This window comes from Hemitrygon akajei, chromosome 18 (assembly GCF_048418815.1).
Source record: "Hemitrygon akajei chromosome 18, sHemAka1.3, whole genome shotgun sequence".
In the NCBI taxonomy this organism is placed as follows: Eukaryota; Metazoa; Chordata; class Chondrichthyes; order Myliobatiformes; family Dasyatidae; genus Hemitrygon; species Hemitrygon akajei.
Window position 1 is genome coordinate 45,272,422 of NC_133141.1, and position 7,450 is coordinate 45,279,871.

Here is a 7,450-nt window from a genome sequence, read left to right on the forward strand (position 1 = left end):
TTCTTCATGCAGCTTCCAACATCTGATGTACACAGTGTGAATAAAATCACATTGCAGTGCTTGATTACTCTTTCTGTGATTAAAGTGACACTCTGCTGACATGGGGCATCTTGACCAGGCAGCTTTAGTGAATCTCACCTAAAACACATTCCACACTGTGCTATGACTGACCGTGGCCATTCTTGAGCATCCAGCTGCTGAGGTACCACTCAGTTCTGCCTCATCACCCAGGCCATGCTCTCTTCTTGCTGCTGCCATTTGGTAGAAGGTACAGGAGCCTCAGGACTTGCACCACCAGGTTCAAGATTGGACAGTGGCGCAGACATAGTAGAAGTGTCCCTGTGCAGGTCCAGAGTGGAGCTTGAAAAACCCGGTCTCCGTAAAAGACAGGTATTGTCTGGTGGAGCGGTCATCGTTGCAGTGGTCTGAGTCAGAGTGGTAAGGCTTTGGTTCACCAGGCTTTGGTGAGAATAGGCAGAGGCAGGCTAAGTAGGTAAGTTTATTTCTTATTTCTTTTTCTTAATTAACTCTTGAAAGAATAGGGGTATATCTGCAGGGTCAGTGTTTTGTTCTGGGTGTCAGACTTCCAGTCTCCCCAGCAGCCACATCTGCACCAGGTGCACAGAGATGCAGCTCCTTAGAGACCGTGTTCGGGAACTGCAGCTGTAGCTCTATGACCTTCGGCTTGTCAGGGAAAGTGAGGAGGTGATAGACAGGAGCTACAGGGAGTTAGTCATCCAAAGGCTACTGGAGACAGATAAATGGGTGACTGTCAATAGAGGGGAAGGAGCTTTACAAGTAGATGATGGGTGTAATATGAATGTAAGGATTGGGCACCAATGCAGACAGTGCAAAGAGTTAAATTGTACCACAGAGGCAACATTCAAAAGGACGAAGAATGCAGGACTGAAAGTGCTGTATTTAAATGCACTTAGTATTTGAGATAAGGTCAGTATGACGTGGGCACCACTCAGTCATAGTTGGGAACTTAAAGCCAAAGGATATACTTTGTATCAAAAGGACAGGCAAGAAGGCATAGGCAGTGGTGTGGTTCTGTTGGTAAGAGATAGAATTACATCTTTAGAACGAGGTGACATAGGGTCAGAGAATGTTGTATATTTGTGGGTGGAGTTCAGAAAATGCAAGGGTAAAATATAAAACATTCTGGGAATCATATATAATCCTCCAAATAGTAGCCAAGATGTGGGGTTGAGATTGCAAAGGGAGCTGTAAAGGGCTGACAAGGGAAGTTAAGGACTGCATAGACGCCAGGGTAAGGCTTCGAATTATGGAGGACGGCATGTGTATAAATATCTCTCTCCAGCAGACTTCATCATGATCATCATGACTCCAGTATTTCTACTATTTTTTAATATTTCTTAATTGTACACATGAATTTTTTGTGTTCTATTGCTGAGCAGCAGTGAACCACCTGATTGGTCTATCAGAGTTCTCTTTGGGAACTAGTTGACTTGATCAGCATTTCTGATCTGGCTATTGTTCACGATTGCACTTGATAAAAAAAAAGGCCATATAATGTAGCAAAAGTGAGTGGGAAGTCAGATGATTGGGTAGTTTTTGAAATCCAATAGAAGGCAACTAAAAAAGGCATAAGAAGGGAAAAGATTAAATATGAGGACAAACCAGCCTATAATATAAAGCAGGATACCAAAAGGCTTTTCAGTTACATGAAGAGTAAAAGGGAGGTGAGAGTTGATATTGGACCACTGGAAAATGATGCTGGTGAGGTAGTAATGGGGGAAAAAGAAATGGTGGATGAACTTAATGAATGCTTTGTATCAATCCTCACTGTGGAAGACACTAGCAGTGTGCTAGAGGTCTGTGAGTGTCAGGGAGCAGGAGTGAGTGCCATTGCTATTACAAAGGAGAAAGTGCTGAGCAAACTCAAAGATCTTAAGGTGGATAAGTCACCTGGGCCAAATGGACTACATCACAGAGTTCTGAAAGAGGTTGCTGAAGAGATAGTAGATGCATTGGTTATGATCTTTCAAGAGTCACTTGATTCTGGAATGGTCCCGGAAGACTGGAAAATTGCAAATGTCACTTCACTCTTTAAGAAGGGAGGGTGGCAAAAGAAAGGAAATTATAGGCCAGTTTGCCTAACCTCAGTGGTTGGGAAAGAGTTGGAGTCCATTATTAAGGATGAGGTTCTTGAGTAGTTGGAGACCAATGATAAAAGAAGTCAAAGTCAGCATGGTTTCTGAAAAGGGAAATCTTGCCTGACAAATCTGTTAGAGTTCTTCAAGTAGAGTGGACAGAAGAGAGGCAGGGGATGTCATTTACTTGGATATTCAGAAGGCATTTGATAAGATGCCACACGTGATCCTGCTTAACAAGATAAAACCCCATGGCATTACAGGAAAGATACTGGCATGGATAGAGGAATGGCTGACAGGCAGGAGGCAGCAAATGGGAATAAAGGGGGCCTTTTCTGCTTGGCTGCCAGTGATTAGTGTTGTTCCTCAGGGGTCAGTGTTGGGACCGCTACTTTTCACATTGTTTGTCAATGATTTAAATAATGGAATTGATGGCTCTGTGGCAAAGTTTGCGGATGATATGAAGATAGATGGAGGGGTAGCTAGTGCTGAGGAAGCAATGAGATTGCAGAAAGAGTTAGCCAAATTGGAAGAATGAGCAAAAAAGTGGCAGATGGAATACAGTGTTGAGAAATGTATGATAATGCATTTTGGTAAAAGGATCAATAGTGCAGACTATTATCTAAATGGGGAGAAAATTCAAACATCAGAGGTGCAAAGGGACTTGAGTGTCCTTGTGCAGGACTAGTAGAAGATTAATTTTGAGGTTGAGTCTGTGATTAAGAAGGCAAAGTTGGCATTTATTTCAAGGGGAATAGAATATAAAAGCAAGGAGATAACGCTGAGGCTTTATAAGACACTAGTCAGGCCACACTTGGATTATTGTCAACAGTTTTGGGCTCCATATCTTAGAAAGTATGTGTTGTCATTGGAGAGTGTCCAGAGGAGGTTCAAGAGGATGATTCTGGAAATGAAGGAGTTAACATATGAGGAGTGTTTGGCAGCTTTGGGCCTGTACTCACTGGAATTTAGATCTCATTGAAACCTATAGAATACTGAAAGGACTAGATTGGGTGGATGTGGAGAGGATGTTTCCTACGGTGAGGGTGTCCAGAACTAGAGGGCACAGCCTGAAAATTCAGGGGTGAACTTTTAGAACGGAGGTAAGGAGGAATTTTTTTTAGCCAGAGACAGTGAATCCGTGGAATACTCTGCCAGAGACAGCTGTGGAGGCTGAGTCTGTAGGTATATTTAAAAGTGAAAATTGATAGGTTACTGATTGGTCAGGGCATCAAAGGCTATGGTGAGAAGGCTATGTGGGATGAGTGGGATCCGAAATGGCAGAGAAGACTTTATAGACTGAATGGCCTAATTCTACTCCTATGTCTTATGTTTTTAAGGTCTAAGAACAGTTACTGCCCCTCAACCGTCAAATTCTTGCACAAAAGGGGATAGCTAGACCCACGTAAGGACTTTGTTTTATTGCTATTTCATGCTCGCTATTTATTGCTATTTATCTATATCTGCATTGGCGCAGTTTCTTTGCAGTTAACAGTTCCTGATATTTACAGTTTAATACTTTTGCTGAGTAGGCCCGCAGAAAAAGAATCTCAGGGTTGTATGTGTACTCTGATAATAAATTTTACTTTGAACTTTGAACATTGGTGACACAGTTGTCCATTATTGGTGTTGTCGATTGGTTGCATTGGGTGAATCAAGCACCTCATGTCATTTGGCAAAGACATGTCCACCAGTGAAGAGTTGACTCTCATAGCCCGCATCCCACCTGCATCTCTCTGATGCGTTACTTAATTACAGAGTCATGTTTTCCAGAGCTATCTTCATTAAGATATGTAAGTGTCACAGGGAGACAGCCTTCATGTCTGGTTCACCTCTATACAGATCAAGGTCACAATTATAAACACAAGAGATTCAGCAGATGTTGGACCCAGAGCAACAAACACAAAATGCTGGATGAACTCAAAGGGTCAGGCAGCATCTACGGAAAGGAATAAATGGTTGATGTTTCAGGCTGAGACCCTTCGTCGGGACTGGAAATGAAGGGGGAAGTCCGTGGAGCAGTTGGAGTACAAGCTGGCAAGTGATAGGTGAAACCAGGTGGGTGGAGGAGGGGTGATGATGTGAGAAGCTGAGAGGTGATAGGTGGAAGAGGTAAAGAGCTGAAGAAGGATTCTGATCTGAAAGAAGAGTGGAACGTGGGAGGAAGGGAAGGAGGAGGGGCACCAAAGGGAGGTGATAGGCAGGTGAGGAGAAAAGAAGATGTAATGAAGGAACCAGAGTGGGGAATGAAAAAAAGAGAGTAGGGGGAGGGAGGAGAAACTACCAGAAGTTAAATAAAGTGAAGCTCATGCTGTCAGGTTGCAGGCTACCCAGATGGAATACTCCTCCAACCTGTGAGGGACCTCACTGTGGCAGCAGAGGAGATCATGAACTGACATGTTGGAATGGGAATGGGAAGTAGAATTTAAAAAGGTGACTACTGATAAAGTCACAATTATTCTCGACTTCCTCATCACAGGATCTTTCCAGATGACACATTCTTGCTAGATCCCCCATGTAGAGGCAGCCATTGTCTATACTCTTATGCCCCTAAGGGCTTACATTAATAACCTAAAGCTTTTCCTCAACAGAAGAAGATTCCATTCCCTGAATGGTTTTGGATCATTGTAGAGAATGGTCTGTTTCTTGGCAGCACACATGATTAATTCATCCCCATGAGACAGAACCGCCGGCCATTTTCTGTGACCATCACTTCCTGGAGTGATTGATCCCAGGAATCAAGGCTATCCCTGACTTCATTGTCTCCTGATACCCTTTTGCAGTCCATCCACACCTTTTGTGCACCACTACAATAAGAGCTAAGGAGCACTAGAATCATCGGACGTTGCATTGATCTCCTAAAAATAAGATTCTGGTGTCTGCCTCCGAGAGGATGTGCCTTATAGTACCTACGCAGTGGGTGTGCAGAATTCATCACAGTCTGCAGTGTACTCCGCAACCCAGGCAGTGAGTGGGCAGCAGCACGTGCTGGAGGAAAGGTAACCACCAGACCCATTATCCGAGGAACATGAGGCACACGCAGAAGAGATGCAAGAAATTGAAGAAGGTAGCCAGAGGAAGACCTAGCAGAACAGCAATAGCCTCATCTCCCAGCAGCATGAGGAGGGAGGGATTGCTTACAGGAGCAATATGGGCCTCACAAGCAGAGAAGGTTTTCAGAGGGCATGCAAAATCATAGTCCCTAATGTAGATAAAAAGTTCCTCTCTTCACTCCAAGCCTTGATACTAACATGTTCATCGTTAATCAAATGAGAATCTCAGGACACATCCATAAATTCTCACTTCCTCCTTTTCAGACTATTGTCACTGATCCCAGAACATGGGTGGCTAAACCTCAGATCTATATATCGATTGGCTATCCAAAACTATTTTCAGTGGTGTGTCACTCACTCTGACAAACCTTGTAAGTTCATAAGGTTTATTTTATTGATTGCTCAACTAAGCTAGACCTTTCTTGTCACAAGCAAGAGAAAATTTGCAGATGCTAGGAATCCAAGCAACACTCACAAACTGAGCAGGCCAGGCAGAATCTAGGAAAAGAGTACAGTCGACGTTTCGGGCCAAAGCTCTTTGACAGGACGAGAGAAAAAAAAGCTGAGGAGTAGATTTGAAAGGTGGGGGGAAGAAAGGGAGACACACAGAGTGATAGGTGAAACCTGAAGGGGGAAGGATGAAGTAAAGAGCTGGGAAGTAAATTGGTAAAAGAGACAGAAGGCCATGGAAGAAAGAAAAGGGGGGAGGAGCACGAGAGGGAAGCGATGGGCAGGCAAGGAGATAAGGTGAGAGTGGGAAAAGGGGGTGGGTTATTGTGAGGTGGGGGTGTTGGGGGGCATTACCGGAAGTTCGAGAAATCGAGGTTCATGCCATCAGGCTGGAGGCTATCGAAACAGGATATAAGGTGTTGCTCCTCCAACCTAACTGTGGACTCATCATGACAGTGGAGGAGGCCATGGACTGACATGTCGGAATGGGAATGGGAAGTGGAATTAAAATGGGCGGCCACTGGGAGATCCCGCTTTTTCAGGCAGACAAAGCATAGGTGCTCAGTGAAGCAGTGTCCCAATCTACGTCAGGTCTCACCGATATATAGAAGGCCACACCGGGAGCACCGGACACAGTTTATGACCCGAACAGACTCACAGGTGAAGTGTCGCCTCACCTGGAAGGACTGTTTAGGGCCCTGAATGGTAGTGAGGGAGGAGGTGTAGGGGCAGGTGTAGCACTTGTTCTGCTTGCAAGGATAAGTGCCAGGAGAGAGATCAGTGGAGAGGGACAAATGAACAAGCAGGTTGTGTAAGGAGCAATCCCTGCGGAAAGCAGAAAGTGGGGGGGGGGGGGGCGAGGGAAAGATGTGCTTGGTGGTGGGATCCCATTGGAGATGGCGGAAGTTACGAAGAATTGTGTGTTGGACGTGGAGGCTGGTGGGATGGTAGGTGAGAACAAGAGGGCCCCTCTCCCTGGTAGAGTGGTGGGAGGATGGGGTAAGAGCAGGCATGTGTGAAATGGAAGAGATGCGGTTAAGGGCAGTGTTGATGGTGGAGGAAGGGAAGCCCCTTTCTTTGAAAAAAGAGGACATCTCCTTTTGGGAAAAGCCTCATCCTGGGAGCAGATACAGTGGTAGCAGGGGAATTGAGAGAAGGGGTGCCGTTCTTACAAGTAACAAAGTGGGAAGAGGTATAGTCCAGGTAGCTGTGAGAATTGATGGGTTTTCATAGACATCAGTGGATCAGCTCTCTCTGGAGATAGAGACAGTGAGGTTGAGAAAGGGAAGGAAGGCATTGGAAATGGACCAGGTAAATTTGAGGGCAGGGTGGAAGTTGGAGACAAAGTGAATGAAGTCGATGAGTTCAGCATGGGTACAGGAAGTAGCACCAATGCAGTCATCGATGTAGCATAGGAAAGGTGCAAGACAATCACCAGAGTAGGCTTGGAACATAGACTGTTCCATGTAGCCGACAAACAGGCAGGCATAGCTGGGACCCATGCGAGTATCCATGGCTACACCTTTTGTTTGAAGGAAGTGAGAGGACCCAAAGGAGAAATTATTTAGAGTGAGGACAAGTTTCGCTAGGTGGAGGAGAATGGTGATGGAGGAGAACTGGTTGGGGCTGGTGTCCAGAAAAAGTGGAGAGCTTTGAGGCCTTCCTGGTGGGGGATGGAGGTGTAGAGGTACTGGACATCCATAGTAAAAATAAGATGATGGGGACCAAGGAACCTTTCTTGTATTTACCTCAGAAGACAATTACTGAGAAAGGTCTTCAACCCGAAACAATAATGACCCTCTAGGAATGGTGCTTGGCCTGCTAAGTTTT